We start from the raw sequence: 26,008 nt of genomic DNA, 5'->3' as shown, positions 1-26,008 counted from the left end.
GCTTGGCCAATATAGTGAAACCCCGTCTCTACTAAAAAATACAAAAATTAGCCAGGTGTGCTGGTGCACGCCTGTATTCCCAGCTGCTCAGGAGGCTGAGGCAGGAGAATCGCTGGAACCTGGGAGGCAGAGATTGCAGTGAGCCGAGATCGCACCACTGCACTGCAGCTTGGGCGACAGAGTGAGACTCCATCTCAAAAAAGTAAAGAAAAGAAAATATATATATATATATATATATATAACATATATATTATATACATATCTATTTATCTGTGTGTGTGTATATATATATATCCTATTGGTTCTGTTTCTCCGGAGAACCCTAGTACACTTGAGAATGTGGGAAGAGGTATGGTACAGGATGAAAAAGCTGAGATGCTGTGGTAAATCTTACTTCTTCCAGGTAATGCCCTCTCTCCGTCACTATGGTGAAACAGGGTTAGTGAAATTTGTTTTCCTCTTAATGTCTGTATGCTTACCCTGTACTTTATACAAGAAAACACATAAAATCCAGGTCATGCAACCTCCAGTAAAACGTAATGAATTTTGGTGGTTTAGGGAAGTAGTGTGTGGTGGGCTTGGCCTCTGTTTTTTGTTATTTGCTTATTTTAATACCAACTGCTTTAATTACAGATTTTACAGATAGGGAAGGATAATAAAGAGTTTCAGAACAGACACTCAAGTTTACTGCCAGTACCTGATAAACTAAATTATAAATGGTGAAAAAGGTTTCAATATTATCAATTAACTCATTTTTATCACATTTATTTTCTGTTGTCCAATACTGTCATATTTACTGTTATCTATTTACAAGGAGAATGGAAAAGATGGTGCTGTCTTAGGTTTGTTCCATTATATGGGATTTATGCATAAATATGATTTAAAATTTACATGGCTTAGGTTGAGTTTTCTTTATTTTCCCTGATAATTAGCTATTGAAAAGAATGCTATCTCTGTATGATTCTAAAAATGTTATCATTAAAAAGCTAGTAAGTGATTCTTGCTCATGAGTCCCCAACAGAACAAAATGATTTAACTTATAACTTTATTTCTCAGCGTATGCTTAAGTTTGTCTGGCATCCTGTCTGAATTTTAGCAACAAGACAATCCAGGGAAGGACAAGTCATCAAGCTACATGAATGACTGGTTAGAGTGTTTATTGAACCTGTAAGAGAGAGGGTTAGAGCCTTTGCTTAGATTCCCTCTGTATTCTAAGTAGCCACTGGGAAAGCCAAATAAAATTTCTGAAGAGTGAGTTATAGGCAAGAAAGAAAATGCATTCCATGTTAGCATTGACAAGTAGGGGTTGCTAATGGGGGCTGGTTCAATGAGTGGGCTTGTTTCTTCATATGCAGAATAATCAATGACTGTGGATACCAATGACCTTCCTTTGAATGCAGTTATTATCCTGGCAATAACATTTATAATTTTTTCTTTTAACAAACTTTTTTCAGACTGGGGTAAATGTTAGTAATGTATACAGACACATACATACAAACACTGGCGTGCACACATACACTCATACCCATGCCTTTCTAGCACATATATGTTAATCACCTTTCCCTCTAATTCTTTTAAACAGAAAAGGAAAGAAAGTTGGAAAAAGAATGAGAAATGGTGCTAAAGTTCTTCCTCACAGGCTTGACATTAGGTTCCCTGGAATTTCTCCACTCTCCTCGCACCTGTACACACTTCTGGTATAGCACTTATGACACTGCATTCTATTTGCTTATTTATGTATCTATCTCTCTTTTGAAATTATGAGATTTTTGAAAGTCAGGACTGTATGCTGTATAATGGGTTGGTAAAATTCCATAAAATGAATATATTGAAGGTACATGAATGGCTCCACCTACAATAATCCTTCATTCAGAAATGAGGATCGTTTCACTACTGAATGACTTACTCCCATACAGTATGGAAAAACACGGTTGGCTTCATTTTTTTTTTCATTTGCCTTATTCATTAAAAAAAAAAAGCTTTGGCTGAGTTTTCCAAATTATCAGATAAGCAAAAAGAAGACTGATAAAAATTGATTTCACTACTCTAAGTGACTTTGAATATAAGGAATTCTAAGACTATTTTGTTTGATTTCTTAGAGGACAGGGCAAATGAAAAAAGCAGAAATTTAAAATGAAACTGGAGGTTTGACATGACATCTGGTGGTATAGGTGAAACTGCTTATCTAATTTAAGTCTTGGGAACTGAGACAAATATTTGACTTTATGCTTTATGGAAACTTCACTGGAAAAGCACTACATACCATTCATTATGGAGGACAATCAATCTCTTTCAGCATGATTTAGTTACTAACATACCAAAAACTGTCATTATTAAAGACGGAAACCCTTCAAGTGACTGTAGCTGTCTACCAAATCTGAGGATAATTTTCTGATAAGTGCTAGTATGTTTGGGAAAAAAATACTTAATTTACAGTTACAGAATAATGATTAATGAACACAGGGTGACCAAGGAGATGAGACAGCATATATATCTATGTCAGCATATCTGAGTTGACATCAATTTCTGCCAGTAAGAGCGTAATCTTAGACAAGATGTTTAACCATTCAGTTCCTCTGTTTCTTTATACCTAAACAAAGAGGTTGGGTTAGATTAGATTTTGTAAATTGTTTTCTGAAAAACATGAGTATGATAGGAGGCTAAAGATTTAATACAACATAGTTTCTCTGGCTAAGAAAGTTAAACACTTGCATTTTCTGCAGGATCATCCACAGCCTTTATATGTTAATGTGCACTGTGGCTCTTTAAGACAGAGAATACAGTAGGTAGCTGCAAAGTTATATGATTCTACCTGGTAGTAAGCCAGGCTTGGTCACTTCTCAACCCTAAAGAGATGAATTGTTTTGAATTGTAGAAGTCTTCTGCATAAAGAAGTACTAGGCTTTTAAAGTACCAGGTCTTGGAGGCCTCAAAATATTGCATGAATGGAAATCACATTTTACATTCACTTTTAAAACTACTAATGATAAGGCTATATCTCCATCCATTAATGGTAATCTAAAAGACAAAATACTTTCTCATTAGCTAATGCCCAGCCCATTATTAATTGATATTAATATGTTAGTGGTAACATTAGGGTGAGGTTATTTCTTGAAAGTACCAAAAATTAGAGTATTGTTTTTATGTGATACAATTGGATGAGTTTTTTTTCTTTTTGATAGTTCTCCAAGACACTCTAATAGATATCAATCATTTTATTATAATATGCAACCGAATGCCTTTGTTCTCTAATCACATTATGAACTATAGGAAATGAAAAACGCCACAGTCAGTAATTCAAGCTATGGGAAACATCTAAGAAGAGGCAAACACATTGACAGGTTAGTTTGTGATTTAAGAAGATACAATTTTGCCTAGTCTAATACTCAAAAAGTGTCTTTCTTCATGCACATATAGCAATAAATAATGGTTGAAAAATGAAATTCAAATTCTGGGTGCACAGATAAAAGATTCAGAAAAAGCCTCCTAAATTTTATTAATAAAAATATAAATAATACTTTACCTTTTATGCCATGACTTTAGTGCAGGGGAATATTTTGTAGCCAATAGATTCCAATGATGTTTTACTGGCATTGATTTCATGGAAGATGGAGTGACGATGGACTAAAAATAGAGACTATCAGTAAATATTTAAAGCCCAGAGAAAACAGTGGCCGTGATATGACTTTGTACATGAGAAGCAACAGTCTAAGGAGGCCATTCGTCATTCTCAGTTTTTAATGTTCCATTTACAACAAATATAGAATAGGTTAAAATTTGTTGTGAAAAAAAATTTTAGACTGAAAACTGAAAGGATTATAGGGCAGGACAATATTTCACTGAAGATACAGAACCATTACTACTAATAAATATGTACTGAATGTTCACAAAATCCATGGCCATCTGACCAAAGTCATAGGGAGAAAAAACTAACTCTGGTCCACTTTACATTTAACAGAAATATTTAGTTCACAATCCGTGAATGAATAACAATCCTCTGGAGCTTGAAGAACGATCTAGATGAATTATACTTCTTCCCAGTTATGACTCTACAATCCTTTTTCTGTTCAATGATTGGTGGTGTTAGCCTCTGCTGTACTGCTTTTTTTCCAAGTGGATAAGTCCTTTCTAATAAAAACTCCCCCAGCTCATAGAGCATTTCTTCTCTCCGCATTCTCTGATTCTGCTGAGGGGTGTTAAGGATGTTGTTCAGCAGAAGACATTTCTCCCCTAGTGCTGACTAATATGACCTCCAGTGTTATGTAGTTTTAGGATTGCATTAGAAACATTAGTTACAATAAATTCTGCCATACAATAACCGCAAGGACAGTTTTGTAGGATGATCCTTTAATAAGAGCATCTCCTCTTGCTCCTGCTTTCCTGTCAGCAAGGATGGTCTTAGTCCTTGCCACTCACTTTTCCATCTTTGGTACCATTAAATCCATCCCATCTATCTGTCTTTCATTGCATTGCAAAACATTGCAGACTTAAAGATTTGCCTGAAGTGCGGAATTAACTAGATTCTTAAAATATAATAGTTCCAAAATTGTAACAAGAAAATTTAATATTAAATTAAATAATTCCTCATTTCCTCAAATTATACGTAGTAACCCAGTGTCCTGAAAACAAAATAGAAATCCAGAGTTTTGGTGAAGAAAATTTCCTAAACTTCCAGCATATTGACAAGTCATTACACTTAGTAATGATATGGTTTTTTAATGATATATTTTTATTTTTTAATTTTTAAAACATTTAAAAAATAACCATAGCACTATATAGATCCGTTGTAAAATATATAGCATCAAAAGAAAATGGCAATAACCCAAAACAAAACCACCATCAAATATGGACATTTTAGATCATTTCCTTTTCTCTATTTATGGTGCACGTTTTTTATAATTGAGATCAATAATGTATATACACTGCATAGCCTCCTTTCTCACTTATAATTATATCATAATATTTTTGTCTATTTGTTTAAAAAATTATAAGCATTAGTTTAAAAGCTTCATAGTATTTTACAGTATGCATATGCCCACTTTATTTAAATATTTCCTGTAAAAATGAACATTTATATTGTGTGTAGTTTTGGTTTATCTAAGTATAAATCTTTGAAAAGAATAATCAGACCTCTAAGATTTTATTCTTAGAAATTGAATTATTGAAATAAAAAATATAAACATTGTGTTCTTTATTCAGTTCTCTTTATTCATAGAGAATGTTTATTACTGAAAGAGTGTTAATGGTTTATCTAATTCGTGGAAGTTTACCAACTGAATTATTAAGATGTCCTGCTCTTTCACCAGTTAGTATTTTGTAAATAACTATTTCTCAAGAATTGCATATGCAAGATGTTTTCTAAGTTATTTTATTACTGTTGATGTCTTTAAACTTTTATGAGTAAAATATTTTTAATATGGTTAGATAATAGCAAATGAGTTCATACTTTTTTCCGTTGTTGTGGTTTAATGTCATGCAACAAATGTTATCATGAACCTGAAACATTTAATGTATCTTAAAAGAATGATCTCTTTATTTACTTATTAAACTCAGTTATATAGGTAGATAGTAACACTTTTTTCCTTGGCACATGGAGAGACTAACATCCAAATAGCTAACTTTATTGAATAGATTACACTACTTTAAAAATCTAGTAGATTTTTGGAGACATGCTGTAGGCAAAATATTACCTGAAGCTCATGTCAATCAATACCTATCTTTCTCTTTAGTAATATATTTGAAGAAGGCTTTAATGTCAGTGAATATACAAGTACTCTTCCTATTTGCTTTTCATGCTATAACTGTTTTTTTAATTATCGAAAATTTCCAAATTGTAGGAAAGTAAATTCCTCAATTTTGAGATGTTTTCCTTTTGAGATAATTTCATATTTTGGTGTTTCGTTTTAGTCTAGATGTACAGAACTGTAAAGGAATTTAACGGAGTCTTCTATTATTTACAGAAGAATCAATACTTAAAACTTTTCAATTTAATGGGATGGATATTTGAGTAACAGACATCCCTCATACTTTTAAGCATAAATTATCTGTAAATCTCTTAAATTGCCAAGTTCCATTGTGAGGTTTATATTTAAATATTAACAAACTAAACATTAAAACCCAGTCTAATTACAGCTCATATATTCTAAGACTTTTAATTAATTTCTACCACTTTAATGCTTTCTACATCTCTATGTAACTTTCAACTGCTTTCTAAACTTTTCAAGTACTGGGTATTCTTTGATCTGAATGATAGATAAAAACACATTACACCAAAACTTTAGTTTCCACTACTGTTAAAATACACTGCAGGGACCTATGAAAGTGCTGTCTACTATATAAATATATGTTGATGTTTCATGTATAATTACTTCCACAGGGACACTAAATATATTCCATAGATTGTAAGGCAATCATAAGTCAGAAGAGACATTGAGTGTGTAAATAATGTAAATGCTTGTCTTGAGTCATGGGGGAAAACCCCTGAACCATTTTTCTTACCATATTTCAACAGCTGCTGGCTTTGTCTGAGAGGCAAATAATTGGAGGTACTTATGTATGTCATGGTTATTTCAGAATCCCTGTGTTCCTCTCCAGGCAGAATCCCTATGAATTTTGGCTCTTACTTATGTGTTCTCATGATACTGAAATTCCAGAGAGCGAGGGTGCAATGATAGCCCCAGAGAAACATTTCCGTCCTTAGAAGTTAGTGCACTTTGGATTATCAGCTTGATCGTATCCTTACTTCAAAATCAGTGGTATGGATCTTATAAATCCTGGATCTCCATATATAAATGGCTCCATCTGACTCAGTATCTTCCTTCTCAGGCTAGTTTCAGTTTCTGGGCATATTTAAAACAAATGTATTTTATAATATAGCCAAATAATCCTGAATAAACTCTTATCCACAATTCTTGAAGTAACATTTAGAAAGAGAAATAAATTTAAGCAGAGAAAAGCAGAGAAAGTATTTAGAAGCTTAAAATTAGAAAATTCTTTATAGAAATAAAGTACCTATTTGTGTTGATAAAAAGCAATAAAATAAAATCAACATTTTTCAGTACACGATTTTTGTAGACATTTGCATAAGGGTCAGTAATTATGTATGATATAGTACAAGGAAAATGATGGAGCAAACTAGTTTATTTTGTAACAACTTGCCCAATAAACTGAAATATAAAATAATAGCACATCACCAAAAAACTTCTCTTCCGAAGTATCTCATCTAAATATTTACAAGTCATATATCTTCTTTGTAGTTTGGTTATGTCATCTGCAAAGTGTGGGAGAAAAACTAGATAATATTCTAATTTTGTTTTTCACTTTAACTTTGATTTTAAGATCTCATATTGATAATTTGTTAATATTTTATATCATCCTTGAAAGATTTGACGTGCTTCATGAAAGTAAACATAGCAAAATCACGTTTTCTAAGTGAGAGTTGAAAAAGGTAAGGGTAAGTTGAAAATAAGACAAAATAAGAGAGTTAATGCACATACCTACATTTTCTCCTAATACTGTATCTGTTTACCTGCAAGAGTAATTTGCAACCTCAAAATAATTACAATTGACACTAACTACATGATAGGGTAACTAATCATTTTAACTACAGAGTGATTGAAAGACTTAACCTAAATTATAGAAAGTATTATGGGAAACCATTTTCCTGCTATTTTTGTTCAATATGGCTGCTGATAGGTTTGATTTTTTCCTATGGTAGGTTACATAAAAGGCCACAACCCTTCACCACTTCCTATAAAGCTGACCTTTGCAATGTAACTTTGTATTACCTGCCACTAAAGAGGTATAGTGGTATTGCTTTATCACTTGAGTCTAGACTTAACCATATAATTTGTTCTATGTAATACAATGTTAGCAGGCATAATATTACTAGGAAAAAAATACTCTTATGGAAAGTACTTGTACAGTCAAACTCACTCTTGTGCTTCTGCCATGGCCAAGAGATAGGCATGCCTAGGCTAGCCTACTGGGCCCAGGAGAAGAATAATGGACATATGACTTAGAGCTGCCTAGTTGTACACAGGCTAGATAAGACAGCCTTGTGGTGACATGTGTGACAAATGAATTTTGCTATATATCACTGGGATTTGTGGACTATGCAGCATTAGTATTCCAATAATTCCGAGTCTGGCATTATTATCTCCAAGGGGTCATGGTACTCTATGGCTTAGACACACAGATGAGAAGTATGTCTTCCTAAAACAACAGCACATGGGAACACTACAGGGTCAAGAATGGCCTGGGTCTCCTACCCAGGACTCATGTTCTGTATTGGAACTGAGTATCTTAGAGATTGAAGGCATGAAGGATGTGCCGTTCTAAAATATGCCTAATTAGTATATTGATTCTTTCAAGTTGAAAACAGTACAGAAATTGCAGTTTTAGAAAGGGCTATCTAGCTTGTTTCTTGCTGTGTGCACAAGCCATAAAGATTTCTCTGGGAGGGATACTTTTCCTGTGCCAGAAGAAGAAAGTAGCCTTTATCATCAGAGACTGGGAATTGGAGGCTTCAGAGGACCTGAATAATTATGCTTACCAAAGTAACGCTTATCTTCAACTAGTTTTACAGCCCCCTCCCTTGCATATATCTCCTAGTGACTTTCCTAGAAATTTACTTCTAGGCAGATCACCTTTGTTATGTCATTTCTTCTTGAATTTATCATTCTTTGTCTAAAAAGTATAAAAACATCCGACTTCATGCTCTTGTAAACATCCCCGTGTACATGTAAAACTAATACAACCTGTATGCTTTTCTCTTGTTAGCTTGCCTGCTGTCAGTTTGGTTTCTAGATCCAGCTGAAGAGCCCACATGAGAGTTAAAGGGAGGTTGGAGGTGATCTCTGGCTTCCCTATGGGATCTAGACAGCCAAGCTAACACACAAGCCATTCTGTGAATAAGCTGACTTATGATAGAACTTAGGCTTGAGAGAACACCACTGTCTAACATCTGCTTGTTTTTATTTCCATGATTCTTGCTAGGATTTCTTACATTCTATTAATAACATTTTTGTTTTTGTAATTCAGTATATTGCTCTTTTCCTCTCTTTTTAAATAACGTGTTTCTTCTTGTAGTATTAATTCATTCTCATCGTCTTCCTTTTCTGCAAAGTTTATTTTTTATTAGATTCTTCATAAGCTTGATTTTTAGCCAGGAAGAAAACATGTTCGTTGGCATATTTCATCATTCTCCAACACCTTGAGTTAGTATTAATGAAAATGTCTGTTTTTTAAAAAATATTTAGTTTGGTAAGCAATTCATTTTGGTTCCATAGCATCCATATTTGGAATGTGTACCTCACACTAATCAGAAAGAATGATGCCATTATCTGTTATAGTGGCAACAAGATAATTAATATCTAGTGATAGACACACTCAAAATTTCACTAATTATATTATTTAAGCTTTTAATTACACTCCAATATACTTCCCCATTTACAAAACAAACTGAAAGGATTCCCCAGCTCACTGTCTCTTGCTGCTATTTATTTCCCAGAAAGATTTATCAAACGCTATGAAAGCTATGAATTGAAATTACCTTGAGCCTTGTTTTCTTAACTGCTTTTCCTTTCTCTGTTCCACCAATAAAATCTAAATAACAAAATAATTGGATGCATTATTTCCAGCTACCTTTTTTCATTTTCTGGTCTTGTATTGAGACCAGGATGCAACCCAAGGAATTAAAAGCACACAGCTAGCTATCACCTTCTTCCTGATCTCTTAAAAAAATAAAGGCAACCTCATTCACAAGAGTTTTCATTTGATATTATAATAATGAGGATCAAATTATTGAGGCACTCCTGTCACTTGGGAAAGAAAACAGAAACACTCTTTGCTAGTTAGATTTACGTGACTTCCTTTGGAAGCAAGATAATAATTTATATTTAAATGAAATGATGATTAGCATAAGGGTTTATCATGGCAGCCAGCCCACAGCAAGCTTTATTTGTACTTACCTGATGCAACAGAGATAAGAAATGTAAGTGCAGTCCTAGCTCCTTCCCCACAATTAAAGCATTTTGAGGCTTTACTCCCCAAATGACAGGTTAACCAAAATGATTTTAAAAGAAATGTTAATCTACAATTTTTGTAATGTTCTTATAGAAAATAATGATGTCATTAAAAACAACACTAGCTCAGAGACTTATGGCAGCTGTTAACCCAAGTTTGTATCAATTCTGGAAAGACAATGTATGTTTCCGGCTTCCAAGTCCTCTTTTTATAAAATGGAAATTTCAGAATGTTTTCCTAGGTTTCTTCCAGATCTAAAATTCTGGATGTCTGTAACCACAAAGAGGTGAGTTTTTATCATACCTATTTAACTCACTGTGAAGAATTTGTATTCTTTCAAGAGATGGTACAATTTCATTTTACAGAAAAGTCTCACTTTTTATTATCTTTCTCAGCTTTTCTTATTGACTTGTAATAGGACAAGTTGTGTAAGATAGGTGATAGGCTGGGGTGATTAAAAAGCCAGATTCTATGGCCATATAGCCTGATTTTAAATCTCGGATTTGTCACACATTGCTGTGGACTTCGGATAATATATTTAGGTTGTCTATTTCTTAGCTTTTGTTAAAAAAAAAAAGAAGATAATCGTGGGGCCTGTCTAACAGGGTCTCTTGGTATTTTTGCCTGTATTAATACATCTATGAGAAGGGTGAATCTTAGCACTGAGCACTTAGCCTCAGTAGAAATACTGTAGCAATATGGAGTTCTTTTTTGAGAAAGAGCCTTTCTTAACTACCCAAATATAACTTTGGGGAACTATCCTTGGGTATCCTTCTCAAATTACTAAAACTGAGTCATCCATCACAATAAAAACAGAATAAAATTTATCTTTTTTTCCATCTATGAGAACTTTACCCAAGTAAAGTTTGAAATATGCAAAATTTCGGTTGCATTCTTTTATATATAACTTACTTTCCTACCTTCACAGATGCTACAGGGTAATTCTAAATCCTAAAGTTTATTACTATTAGTTATTATACATTAATCATTGCTTTGGTATCACTCTATTTTTACAAATGTTTTCTTTAAAATATCTATTAAAACTCTGCTTTTCTAGGCATATCATAAAATGTTCAATATGATTTATCCTCAGAAAATTGCAAATCAAAGCAAAAATGAGCTATTGATATATAAGTATTAGAATGGCTTTAAAAAAACTGAATAGGCTATAGGACAGTAGAAACCTTCTTTCATCGCTAATGAGAATTCAAAATGGTACCATCGTTCTGTAAGATATTTTGGCAGTTTTTTACAAACTTAAATGTAGTTTTAATATACAATCCAGCAGTTGTGTCCCTGGCTATTTATCCATTTCAGTTACAATTTTATGCCCACACAAAATCCTGCATATGAATATTTACAGCACTTTCATTCATAATCACAAAAAACTGGAAGCAACCAGGATATCTTCCAATATGAATGGATACACAAACTGGGATTCAGTCATGCTATGGAATATTATATAGTGGTAAAAATGAAATGAGCTATCAAGCCACAAAAAAGACATAGAGGAATCTTAAATACATATTGCTAAGTTTAAGAAAAGGCTATATACTATATATTCCCAATTATACAATGTCTCAAAAAAGGCAAAACTATCGAGACATTAAAATGATTATTCACTCCCAGGTATTAAGGAAAGGGAAGGCATGAATAGGGGAAGCACAGTATTGTTTTAGGGCATTGAAACTATTTTGCCTGATACTATAAAGGTGGATACATGACATTATGCATTTGTCAAAACCCATGTAACTTTTTTTAATTTTTTTTTTATACTTTAAGTTTTAGGGTACATGTGCACATTGTGCGGGTAGTTACATATGTATACATGTGCCATGCTGGTGCGCTGCACCCACTAACTCGTCATCTAGCATTAGGTATATCTCCCAATGCTATCCCTCCCCCCTCCCCCCACCCCACCACAGTCCCCAGAGTGTGATATTCCCCTTCCTGTGTCCATGTGATCTCATTGTTAAGAAAAAAACAAACAACCCCATCAAAAAGTGGGTGAAGGACATGAACAGACACTTCTCAAAAGAAGACATTTATGCAGCCAAAAAACACATGAAAAAATGCTCATCATCACTGGCCATCAGAGAAATGCAAATCAAAACCACAATGAGATACCGTCTCACGCCAGTTAGAATGGCAATCATTAAAAAGTCAGGAAACAACAGGTGCTGGAGAGGATGTGGAGAAATAGGAACACTTTTACACTGTTGGTGGGACTGTAAACTAGTTCAACCATTGTGGAAGTCAGTGTGGAGATTCCTCAGGGATCTAGAACTAGAAATACCATTTGACCCAAAACCCATGTAACTTTAAAGCATAAGGGGGTAAACTTTAAAATTAAAAGGTAAGAAAAAAGAAACATTTAGAAGGTCCAGGGATTCCAAAATAACACATGCGCAACAGGAACATTTAATTGTATGGCAAATAATGGTGAAATTACACCTGTGTCTCTAGTAGATTATTGAAACAATCTCACCGAAGATGGTGAGGAGAGGAAGATGCTGAGCTGAGTAACTTTGTAAATGAGTAAAGTCTGTAAGAGTAAGGGCAAAAGAAACTGCCCGTAAGCACTGTACTCTATTTGGTAAAGTAGCCTCCTGGCAAGCACTAGTTACCAACTTTGAAACTACTGCATATATGCCCTGGAATTGAACAATTAAATAAAGGAACAGTGGATGGTGAGAGCCAAACTTCTCACTGTTGGAATAGGAATTTACAGATAAAGCAAGGGAAGGAGATAAGCATTATCCAAGCAATCATAGATTGGCTTTGGAGAAATCAGTATAAACTCAAATTTAGCTTAATCTAGAGGCAAGTGGTTATATACAGAAGTTCTCTGTGAATCTAAAACTGCTCTAAAAATAAAGCCTAATATTGAAAACAAAATTTATTTCTATATTACCTTCATATTCCTTCTCAAATTATTTTACTTCTTCTCCTCCTTATTTTGTTTCTCCTACTTCTTCTTCTTATACCTGTAGGGAAATATTTTAATTCAGCTTTTCTAAGCATATTAAAAGTTGCTCAGTAAAAATAAAATCAATATTATACACACTATATATTTCACCTATTGGGTTAATTTCTATAATTTCCAATAGAAAAGAACATTATTTGTTTGTTTTGTTCACTGCTAATTCCCCAGGACCTTGAATATTGTCAGACAAACAATGTTTCATTTTTTAGCATAAATATTTATCAAATATTGCATGGAAAATATTTAATGGGACATACTTATACTAAAAACAATATTTTTGTCTATCTGAAATTCAAATTTAACTTAATGTTCTGAATTTTTGTTTATTATGTGTTTGTTTGTTTTAACTAAATCTGTCAACCCTACCTGAAACTTACACAATTTCGGACACCTACTTTATTAAAAATGGAAAATTACAAATTAAAATTATATTGCCCAGAATGAGGTCCATGTAAATGAAGATTCCCAAAATTTAAGCTTCATCAGCTTCATGGAAAAATCCATCTATAGGAAAACAGCTGTAATTTTTTACCCAGATGGGGTTTGCAGAATCATGTCAATAGAGTAGCAGTTTTGCCACACCCACGTGCTGCTGCCATTAGCATTGACAAAAATTCTAAAGATCCTCAGAAAGTCAATGTTTGAGTTACTCTTTAGAAGACTCTTTTGCCATGTTATAAATTGAGTTCAGCAGCCCTTACCATGGAGTCTATTATCTCGTTGATGATCACTTAACTCCATGAACATTAATGTCAAATAATATGCCACATCCTCCAAGGGACAAACCTTTTTAGAGGTCTGTGAAACATGAAATGAGTGCTTTTTACAGAGCAGAGCCAAATTGTGATCTCATTGGTACCTAACAAGATTTCAAACACTGAGAAACAGCAATACAAACTTTGTGATGGGGAACTTCAAAAGAAACACTCTAAGTAAAGGGATAAAGAGGCAAACCATTAACTTTGCAAAAGGATTAACATCAAGGATGAAACCTCAGTCTTCCTGGGAACAAACAGCAACCCACACATCCTTCAGGAAGAGACAATGGCAGCTCAGAATGGAAAGCAAGACTCAGGAACAGACTAACATGGAGGTGAACCCTCGGGGATAAAGATAATGCTTCCCTGGCCCAGTGTCTAAAGAACCTGCTGTCTTCAGAGTAGAACTACGTCTTCCTTTTAGTGTTAAGCCCTCCTCTTGGAGCAACTTTTATTATAATATTAAATCTTGCTTCCATGGCTAACACACATTTTACAGTCCAGAGATTTGCCTAGTAACCCATATAATTCTAACTCCAGTGTGAGTAAAGATTACCTGAAGAAAATAGAAGACTGCCTCACTGTGTGTGTGTGTGTGTTCATGTATGTATTTTTGAATTGCTTAATATGGGAGACTATTTAAACTCTAAGTACGGACAGAAGTAAGTTTAAAGACATCCTTAGGTGTAGAGACATCCTCGTGGTCCCCTACAATGGGCTCACTACAAATGACTACTTGTCTGAAATTCAGAGTTTATGTTCTAGTATAAATATTCCTGCTTTTTACTAAAGCACTTTTCTCCTTTTTCTCTTCTCCCTCTGTTTACCTCTTCCACCTCTTTCTTTTTTAAATTAACTTTGAGGAGTTGACCTGAAGTCTTAGCATTAAAACTATAAATCAATCAGTTAAAAATGCTTCATCTTTATATGGAATGCTGGATTGGTTAATAAAAACAAAAGAATGAGTAGTGGTTTAGAAGTCCACTCTATTTAGTTCTTCAAGATGCTTAAATCATCATATAGTAAATCATGAAGTTTCACATTTCTTTCACTTGTTCACTCTGCTTTTTGTACTGTCTCTTCCTTCCTCATCCTCCTCCAGCCTCTTTTTTCCACTATTGCTTTGGACTTTTCGTCACCTCCAAGGAGCTATTTACAGTTCCCTTTCTTTATTTCTATTTTAACCAATTAGACTGATAGTGGAAAAGTTAAAGTTTGTGGTCATGAAAAATGTTTCCATTTGCTGAAGCCTCCTGATTTGGGGCTTATTGGCTGGTTCATCCTCCAGAACTGGTACTCAAAATTTGTGTTTCGGTGACATTTAGAGACATCCATTTCTCAAATTTTAAGAAAATTAAGAAACAGGACTATATAAAGTCCAAATCAGATAAGGAAAAGAATGAGGACAAAGCAAAATACCCAAAAGGAAATGTTTTTTTTTTTAAAGTTTGCACCCCTAATATTTGTGAATATATGATTATTTTGTCTCTAACTTGGTGTGGTCCTGTGAGGTCCTATCCATTCAAAGGCAGAGGCTGCACCCAAGGCTCCGTATGGTTGAACTGACTTTTATTGATCAGTGAGGCTGGTGAGTTTTGCAAACTCTACAGCATGCAAAATTATACTTTGCTTTTCCATGTTTTAGTCTCATCTTTGTCAACTGCACAAGTTTGATTACCTGTGCACATCACAGCAATCTTAGTCCAGGCATCCTCACCTAGATTATCCTCAAGACAACCACACTAATGACTGAGTACTTTAAGCAGCTGTGATGAAATTAACTGCAGCCAACTATTTACCAACATCACATAAACAGATTCTTATTCATTTCTCCCTCTCTCTCTCTTTTTTTTTTTTTCTTTTTTGAGACAGAGTCTTGCTCTGTCACCCAGGCTGCAGTTCAGTGGCGCAATCTCAGCTCACTGCAACCTCCACCTCCTGGGTTCAAGCGATTCTCCTGCCTCAGCCTCCCGAGCAGCTGGGACTACAGATGTGGGCCCCCACACTGGGCTAATTTTTTGTATTTTTAGTTTTTAGTAGAGATGGGGTTTCACCGTGTTAGCCAGGATGGTCTCGATCTCCTAACCTCACGATCTGCCCAGCTCGGCCTCCCAAAGTGCTGGGATTACAGGCGTGAGCCACCGCGCCCGGCCTGTCTCTTTTACGTATATTTTTTCCTTCCTCCCACAAATAAAAAATATCACAGTGTATTTAAACAAAACAAAAACCTATGCATGTACTTTGAAGCAGGTAGCTCTGTGAGCAGTAGCAAATTCATATGGGTCTGTAGCAACCTCAATTCTTGCCTCCTCAGAAGAAAGAATTCCACCGAGGGGCATAAGGCAGAGTGAGACAGCAAGGCAAGTTTTAGAGCAGGAGTGAAAGTTTATTAAAAACCTTTAGAGCAGGAATAGAAAGAAGTAATAGAAAGAAGTAAGAATGGAAGAGGGCCAAGTGGGTGACTTGAGAGATGAAGTGCCCTGTTTGACCTTTGACTAGGGGTATTACATGTTGGCATACTTCCGAGGGGAGAGGGTTGCATCCCTTCTCCCCTGATTCTTCCCTAGGGGTGGGCTGTTTGCATACGCAGGGGCTTGCCAGCACTTGGCAGAGGAGCATGTGCAGTGTGTGTACTGAAATTGTACACATGCTCACTCGAGGTGCTCAAGAATGATCTTATACCTGTTAAACGCCACCATTCTGCCTCTTAGTGAGCATGCTTGAGCCCACTCGTCCAACTCCTGAAATCTTATCGAGAAGCAGTTGATCACTAGTTTCAGGTGTTTCTATCCTTTGGGAGACTGCCTTTTCCTGGCGCTGGCTGCAACCAATTGTTATTTTAGAGAGATACTGTAACAATCACCTGAGATATCTTGGTAAGTGAGTAGGGAGTGTTCAGCCCTCCCCTACCCTGCTCATGTCAGACTAGCTACCTACTGTAACAGCTCTGGATTTAACTACTGTTTTTTACAATTAGGTAAGTGGATTTCTGGTAAATCATTTATATTGATAAGGCCCTACTTAGCTCTTGCTAAGTGTTTTAAAGTTAAAAGTGCCTAGAACTGAGTTGATGCTTAAAAATAACAGCTATGATTAATTCTCTTCTAATAACTGCTCCTATGTTATTCTTCTTCCAACCTGCTTTATATTTTATTCCTAGCATTCTTATTCCTCAATGGGAGGGGATTAACTTTCTAAAACATTGGATAAATCAGTAAAAATAAAACAGCCATGCTGCAAAACTGTCTGCAATATTGTGACATAATATGAAATATGTATTTTATCTTTTTCCCCAGTTCCTAGCACAAGCACAAGAGCTTTCTAAAGCCTTAGGAATTTCCCGAGTGATAGGGGTAAGAGAAGCATCTTTAGTCATTCGTAATAAGCCTCTTTCAACCATACCTGAGTTTATGCCAAGGAAATCACTCTGGTGGCAGCCTGGATAGCTTAAATATACACCTGGTTGCCAGAGAAACAAACCAGATTAGAGGCTTGGAACGATCCCTTATTCCCTACTTCAAGGGAGACAGGGGACAGGGGATAGAGATTTAGTTAAATGCCAATGTCCAGTGATTTAATCAATCATACCTAAGTAATGGAATCTCCTTAAAACCCTGAACGACAGGGCTCAGAGAGCTCCTGGGTTGGTGCACACATAGTAGTGTTGGGTGAGCAGCATACCTGGAGAGGATGTAGAAGCTCTGCCCTCCTGCCCTACACCTTGCCTTATGCATTGCTTTCATTTGGCCGTTCCTGAGTTGTATTCTTTATAATAAAGTGATAAATGTAAGGAAAGTGTTTTCTTGACTTCTATGATCTTTTATAGCAAACTGTTAAACCTGAGGAGTGGGTTGTGGGACACTTCCAACTTTACAGGCAGTAGGTCAAAAGTAGGAGGGGCCCAGAATTGCCAAGTGAGGGCAGTTTTGTGGGACTGAGCCCTTACTTGACATGTAGAGTCTGACACTGACTCTGGGTAGATAGGGTCAGAATTGAATTAAATTGTAGACACTTGGTTACAGTCTGGAGAATTGGTTGGTGTAAGAAAAACCATACATTTGGTGTCAGAAGTGTAGTAAGTGAAAACATAAAATAGACTTTTGAAGAAGGGCATTAGCACAGTGATGAGACTCCCAGGCTCTGTCGCTAATCAGCTGTTTTGTTAGCTTTATAACTGTTTATTCACTACACCATTTTCTAAAGCTTCTCACACATAGTCACCCCTCTGGGGAGCTTGATCTGACAGGGTTGAAACTGAGATGATAAAAGTTTAATTATTATCAGTGATGATGGTATTTAATAATTGTGCTCTCACTGGGAACAATTTCCAGGAGAAATCATCTTGCTTCATTACAATATGTGAATGATAAGTCTAATAAAATCTCACATGAGAAATTTTAAACTCTAAGATAAAACTTTTCCTAATAAATGTTTATTACATTTACATAAGTCCCAAGAGCCTTTTGTTCAGGTCAAAAGAAGATGGCAGAATTTTTGATTTTCTTTGTTTCTAAAGGTCACAAAATATAATACTGATTTCCAATGAGGGGTGTGTGTGTGTGTGTGTAGGGAAGGAAGATAAGGAAGATGAGGGATAGGGAAAATGGAATTCACTTCACCAGGACATGAAGCTTAGACAGGATGGGCTTGGAGACAAACTAGTCTCGACTTTGGAAAACAAATTGTCTTCAGTCTTTGAATTTTTTACAGATTAAATAGTATTGATCTTTTTTTCTGTCCTCATTTGAATGAACTTTAGCAATACATGGTAAGAAGTTGGCTGCTCCAATTTAACATGAAGGTGAAAAGGGTGCCAACCAAGGAGAATGTCAGTGAACCAGGATTTTGAAGTTTACCTTATTTCTCAGTAAAAGCATTAATGCTCAAGTCTCCTTTAGGAAGATCCAATTCTATCATCCCAGCTCATTCTAGGTTCCTTGTAACCCAGAAAACTCTAGTATGGACTAAGGATGATTCTAAGTGAATGTTACTATGGAATGTGTGTGTGTGTGTGTGTGTGTGTGTGTGTGTGAATGTGGTATTAAAGACCATTTGTAAAAAGCAGCATTTCAAATTTTGGTTGAGCTCTTTTTATTGTGTTATGTATCATCCTTGGTACATTTGGAAACTGTATTATGTTGTGGGACTGAGAAGCAGGACAGCCTGATGCCAGAGTTTTAGTTAAGATTCACTATGTGATGAAAACATTATCTGAGACCATTACACTTAGGCAGATGATAAAAAAGGATCATACTTTTAGGTATCATCGCATGATTCTTGTTTATTTCATCTTTTCTCTTCAAACTAAGACAAGTAATAAAACAATGTTGACAGAATGACAAGGGAACAATAAATATTTTCTGATCTTGGGAAATCAAGCTCTGCCCTGCAGTGTCATGCTTGAGAAGTGAAGTGCTTCTTAAATAGAAAAAAAAAAAAGAACAAACAACCAAACAACAACCCGCACAACAGAAACCTGGAAATCAAAATCAAGTCACATCTCTAGAAAGATGATGACCTTCACTTCCAGGAAGGTCTTTGTGTGGTTGTGAATTCGATGTTCTTTAAATGACACCCTGTAACTGCTTAGTGAGAGCCAAGCCATTTTCACTCTCTTTTTGTGCCCAATTGCTGCAGCTGGTTTGACAGAAGTAGCTGGTGCAGATTTTTCTCATGATTGCTTTAGCAGTGTTTCAACCAAAGGTCTCACTTTTTAAGGCATGCAGTTCTTCACTTTAGATTGGCATGCTTCATTGTTAAACTGTTTTATTTGAGGAGAAAGTTTGAAAGGAATAGTACTACAATTAGAAATGAATATTTAATAAATGATAAAAAAATGAAGTAATTGCATGGCCAGTATTCTCTATTTACAATGGAGCAAAATTAGAAATTATTAACAGAGCTGGAAACAAAAATCAAAAAGAAAATATCTAAGATGTTATCAACTGGTACTTTAATACTTTCATTACAAAAAATCAATCACCAGAATCACTGGATTCAAATAAAAATAAAAACCAATAGTGCCCAATATGGATAAAATGACAATAATAAAAGACATTATAAATCAGAATATATGGAAAGAATAAACATGGCCAAAAAGAAAATTTAGTCTTAAATTCACGTACCAGTAAGCTTAAAAGAATGTAAATAAGTTAAGCAGCATACTCCAAGCATTACCAAAAATAACCAACTAAAGAATAAAAAATAGAGAAATGAATATAAATAAAAGCAGAATAAAATGCAAAAAAAAATTTAGAACTAAAATATCCAAAATTTGGTCCATTGAGGGAAAAGTAACAGATGACTCAATAGTTTAATAATAAAGGGAAAAAAGGGAAGGAAGCATAAATATGTAAAATAAGAAATTGCAATGCGGAATTTACCAAAGACAGGAGAGAAAATAAAAGACCATAAGAAACAATTCTCTCAGTTTTATGTGATTTAATTTTAGAACCTAGATGAAATATATGATTTTTTAGAATATGAATTACCAGAATTTACCCCATGAAAGTTGGAAATTTTAAACAGACAAATCATTACCAAAGAAGAAAGAGAAAAAAAACAAATAAGATGCTCACTGGCTTAATCATTCTCCAACCTTCTGAGGAACAAATGACTTAAAATGTTAGATTATTTCAAAGAGTAAAAAAAGTAGGAAAATATCCAGCATAACATTGATACTCAAAACCAGCAAAGATAACACAAACCACCCCCCCCCCCAAATATTAGAAACCAATTTTACCTGTGAATCTGACATAGAAATCCTTTATAAATACTAAAACAAGGTCTAGAGGCACATTAAAAGAATGATACACTCTATCTAAGTGTGGCATGTTTCAGTAATTAAAGATATCTACTGACAAAATATTCATATTCATAGATTTGAAATCTTTGATTATCTTTATAGATGCAGAAAAGTTACAGATAAAATTCAGTATCTTTTCATTTAAACAATATTTTAAAATTTTAAATATATGTATATTTTCTTAATATGTACATATATTACATATTTACTCATGTAGTTTTTATGGCTATATGATTATATATGCACACTAAAGATAAGTAAATATATGTATTTATTTATAAAACTATGCATTATTTAAAAGATTAGCATTATCTGTATATATATATACACAAATATATGTATATATAACTAAAATATGTTCCTATATCAACCATATTAAGTATAACGTGCAATGGGAGAAAATAGTAGAGGCACTCCAGTGAGAGTTAAAACCAAAAGTGAATTTTTATTCTTCTATTATCCTGGAGATACCTGTTGACACATTTAGAAACAGCAATGGAAGGTAAAAACTTGAAGGAAGATAAACTGTACATTCTTGCAAATTATATTGTAGGAAAATCCTGGTTCTTGTCATATGGCCAGAAAAGATTAGACTCGCGGACACACAGAAGGGTAGGAAAAACGGAACTTCTTGGGTGAAAAGGGAGAAAGAGAAAAACTTACAGCAGAGCGAGAAGGAAGCCTGTTTACTGGCTCCGGCCCCATCACACAGGAACGCCAAGAGGCTGGGCTCCTCCCCTCTGCAAATGGCGCGAACTTCCGTGGCTCCACCCCATTCTCCCAGTGCGCAGGCCCGTCCGAGGTTCACCGGGAAACCCTTTTCACCTGGCGGTCTCAATATGGTTGGAAAAGCAAAGAAAAACAACTGAAAATCTGTAAATATAATACATAATTTTGAGAAATGGCTGAGTAAACAATAGTATACAGAAAGAAATTGCTTTCATATAGTCAAATGTTAGGCAGCCAGAAGAAATAATTGAAATTAAAAATCACATTTTCAATAGCAACTTTAAAAGAAATAGCAGGAGAAATTTGAAGAACTATACAAAATCCCTAGAAAGAAAACTAACATGACACTGAAGGACAAAAGAAAATTTGGACAAATAAAAAGCAGATCATGTTTTGATATCAAAATTAAACAGTCTAACTATGCCAATTATCCTGTATAAATGCATCAATTTAGCAAGGTCCTTCCCAAAACTACCAAAGGAGGATTTCAAACTCTCTAAATGATCTTAAAGGTGATGTCACAAAATAAACGTCCGAGAAGGGTCAAGAAAACATTTAAAAGAAGGTTAATGGGAATGAGATGGAGACAAGATAAAATAAATACTAATCCAAATTCTAAATTTTCAATGACTAAAATAATTAAATAATGTCTAAATGGAAAAAAGGTAAAATTTAGAGATATACCCAAATGAATACAAAAATGAAGTATAAAAGTTAATTTTAAAATAGAGAGTTTTTTTTAAATTGTGGAGACAAATGAGTAGATATCGGGAAAAATATAAATTAAATTACTACTTCTCATCTTGAAGTAATATCTTTGTGTTACAATCTAGGTAGTATTCACATTGATATTCACATAAAATCATTTCAGCTTTTCTTCATATTTGAAAATGTTAAAATACATGGAACCATTTTTTCAGCTTTCATTTGGCAAAACGATAAAAATAATCTGACAACAGTAAGAGAGGGTATTAGGGAATAGGCATATTCATATATCTTTATGGAGAACAACTTGACAATATCAATATTTAAGTCACGTTCTCTACCGTGTTTAATTTTTAGTATTTATCCTATAGTCCAGCTATTTATCCTATTAGTTGATAAACTATGCATGTGTAATAATACCCACTGGGTCACTGCATAAAATAACCAAAGCTTCTAGACATTTACGTTATGGTCAGTTGATGAATGCTTAAAAACAAAATCTATGGTAAAACCATACATGAGATATCATGTAATTATTAAGTAGTATGCTGCATATGTGTTTTTATGGGCCAAAATCCAAACTGCACAACACTATTCAGGGTATGGCAATGTTTACTTAAAAAATAAGAATAAGAAAGAACACATGCATATAAACCTATAAGACAGAAAAACACATGTATATAAAATTGTATAAGACAAAATATTTCTACAGTAGCTTTGGAAAATAAAAATTTTTTAAATGTGGACAAAAGTAGTTTTTCTCTAAGGAACACTTGTGAAGAAATCCCAGGAATTTTACCACAAAATATGGCATCCTGGTATGCTCATTATTTCAAATTTTAAGTACTTGAATGTCAGCAGATTCTGGAAGAGGCTCTCTTTCCCTTATCTATCTTAAGACTAGACCCACCGTAGAAGACAATTGCTTTTCATCCCTCTCTGCAATCTCATTATTTACCACAGAAAAGAAGACCAAGAAATGCAACCACACCTGGATAGTTTTTCATGAGATACTGTCTGCCTCTCTGGCTCATTCAAATTCTAAAATGAAACACTTACAACTTAATTTCTGTCTCCTGGGTTCATTCATTCTCCCTAATAATCATTTACTATCCCTCAAAAGAACTGCCTACTTTTCCCCATCTCCCCTCTCCCCTATGAAGAAGGATATATAAGTATCTCTATCTTATGGGTTATTTGGTAATCGCTCTCTTGTGACTCCCCCTTGCTTATGCGTATTAATAAAAATGTATGCCTTTTTTTCCTGTTAATCTGTCTGTCGTTAATTCAATTCAGGGAAAGGTTGAAATTCCTTCATTTAGATGAGAGAGCTGCTGTGCACAACTGCATTAGATAAGTTTATTGTCTGGGTTTTAAAGAGACGTTATAGAAAGAGAAAAAAATTAGAAATTGAGAGTTTGAGAGTTTATTCCTGTAAATTTTACATCATATACAAAATGTTTGCTTCCCCAAATTATAGTATTAGCCCATATTATTACTTATCAAGATGTTAAATCAAAACAAAAGTTATTTTAGTGTAAATTTCAAACCACTATAATTTAGCTTAACAAGTTAATCCTCATAAATCCTCACATGTAATTTATTATGAGTTTTTTTGAAGGCTTGAAAAGACCTATTGGGAATGTTTCATCATAATTTGACTGGGTAAGAAGACAAAAGATGCCTAACACTCATGTGTAGTTCTAGGTTTTGTACAGACAAGACCACACAGTACACAAGATTATATAATCTGATGTCTGTCACTACTTCCTTTCCACTCATGATGACTTTTATTTCTTTCTCTTGCCTACTTGTCTTGCTAGGATCTTTAGTACAACGTTAAATAGAAGAGGTGAGAGTGGAAATCCTTGTCTCCTTCCTCATCTTAAGGGGAAAGAATTGAGTCTTTCACTATTGAGTATGATGTTAGCTGGATTTTTCAGATGACTTTTATTGGTTTGTAGGTGTTTTTCTATCGTTTGCTGGGCATTTTTATTATAAAAGAGTATTTGACCATATTATGTCATATTATGTTTTACTACATGTTTCCTCATATTTCATCCCTTACTTGGCTTAAAATATTGTTATTACTATTTGATATTTAATGTAATTTTATGTCACAAAGTTATTAATGTCTTTGCCACTAGAATGTAAGCACTTTGAGAATAGGGACTCTATTTTGTTCTCTATTGCAGGCTCTTAGAATAGTGGCTGGCACACAATAAGTACTCATATATTTCTGAATAATTAAATAAGAGTAGGTAAATATGATTTTTATCCTTTTATGAGTGACACTGAGAAATGTTAAGTTTGGAGAAGTTAAATAACTTTTACGAGGGAGACCTATGATTAAATCTGAGGAGTTTGATTCTAAACCCAAATTTGTAAACACTATATTTAATGATTATAATTATAGATACAGATATGCCTTCTTTATATGCTATTCCTTCATTTTACATATAAACTTCTCAGGGGTAAAAGGAAATTTTTAAATTAAAGAAAGAAAAAGTTATTTCTTTTATTTATAAAAGAAATGATTAAAATAAAGGATTGATTAAAGTGTCATTTTTTTTTTTTTACTTTCTCTGTGTATTTATAGGTCCCTTTAAAAACAAATATAGCAATTCTTACTTCCAAACAACAGAAATATGTTTTGGGGTCTGGAGAGTATCCCAAGATTTCTTAAATCCAAGAATGAAGAAGCATTATGGAGACTATAGTATAAATAAAAATGCCATCTCATATTTGGACATAGTTGACATTTTGGTACTTACCTCAACTTTAGTCTTATTGACATTCTAATAACCCTCTGAAGTCTCCAATGGTTTGGGATACTCACTAATTGAAAAAAATGTTGGATATGATTTTCATGTCTTTTCTAATGAAAGAATAGATCATTTAGAAACCTCCTTCTAGTGCTCATAAACCTTTTAGTTGAAGGTATACAAAAAGTTATCGTAGAATTTGCTGTGAGATACTGATAGAATTAGCAAGTACAGAGTCACCTGCTTTGCAGACAGCTACCATAACTTTTCCAAATATTCTGTTCATGAACATGAAATTTACAAAGATGGCATATTGACATTTTCTTTCAAATTCATTGTAAATACTGTGTAGACCTTTGATTTAACCTGACAAAAAGCGCTTTTCTATAGAGTGGAACTTTCTCTTTTTCCTGATCATAGGACTCATTTGCTTGTTTTTGAATATAATATTTAGAAGCACTGATGAGCTAGTTTGCTCTAAGGAAATCAGTAAATAATCACACATTATGTTAAGGAATAGAAATTTTACTACATCTAATTTAAATAAGATGATGACATTAAACTCACAAAAATGCTTTGGAATGCAGTTGCTGAATAAATGGAGAATTCCTCCTTTTTTTTGTGAAAATTTAGAATTGATATTGAATAATGGCAAATGCTATCATAGAGTCAACAGGCGATAGTAATTTAAAATAATGGATTTTCAGTTGTAAAAGTTTTAGACTCCTGAAAATTTCTTGCAGAACCTTGCACCAAATTTACCACCATTTGACACTTTACTAAACTTTTTGGTAGCTCGACTTAATAGCTCCTATTCCTTCTCTGTATTGTTGCTTTTCATTTTTTTTTTCTTTTTTGAGATGGAGTCTCACTCTATCACCCAAGCCGGAGTGCAGTGGTGCGATCTCGGCTCACTGCAACCTCCATCTCCTGGGTTGAAGCCATTTTCCTGCCTCAGCCTCCCAAGTAGCTGGGATTACAGGTGTACACCTGTATTTTTGTATTTTTAGTGGAGACGAGATTTCACCATGTCAGCCAGGCTGGTCTCAAACTCCAGACCTCAGGTGATCCACCCACCTCAGCCTCCTAAAGTGCTGGGATTACAGGCAGAAGCCACAGCACCCAACCTATTATTGCTTTTCAATGTAGGTCACGCAAATCATTGATTTCCTCAACACATGTTCTTCAGTTGTTCTTCGGCCTGCTGTCTTTTTATCTTAAGTGAAATTCTTTA

At 34.3% G+C, this 26,008-nt stretch overlaps 1 long non-coding RNA gene across 2 annotated transcripts in view; it reads right to left on the bottom strand.

Moving 5' to 3' along the window:
• The window catches only part of LOC104002119 (uncharacterized), a 164,273-nt gene extending 142,950 nt beyond the window's left edge, over positions 1-21,323 (bottom strand). For both annotated transcript variants that reach the window (XR_008539062.2, XR_001709273.3), the window contains exons 1-2: positions 21,239-21,323; positions 12,941-13,013 (exon numbers count right to left, since the gene is read on the bottom strand). This is a non-coding gene — a long non-coding RNA (uncharacterized LOC104002119). The remainder of the gene's footprint in view (positions 1-12,940; positions 13,014-21,238) is intronic.
• Between the last annotated feature and the right edge of the window lie 4,685 nt (positions 21,324-26,008).

The sequence above is a fragment of the Pan troglodytes genome, chromosome 15 (assembly GCF_028858775.2).
Source record: "Pan troglodytes isolate AG18354 chromosome 15, NHGRI_mPanTro3-v2.0_pri, whole genome shotgun sequence".
In the NCBI taxonomy this organism is placed as follows: Eukaryota; Metazoa; Chordata; class Mammalia; order Primates; family Hominidae; genus Pan; species Pan troglodytes.
The sequence above is the reverse complement of the archived record's forward strand: the minus strand, read 5'-3'. Positions and strand labels throughout refer to the sequence as shown.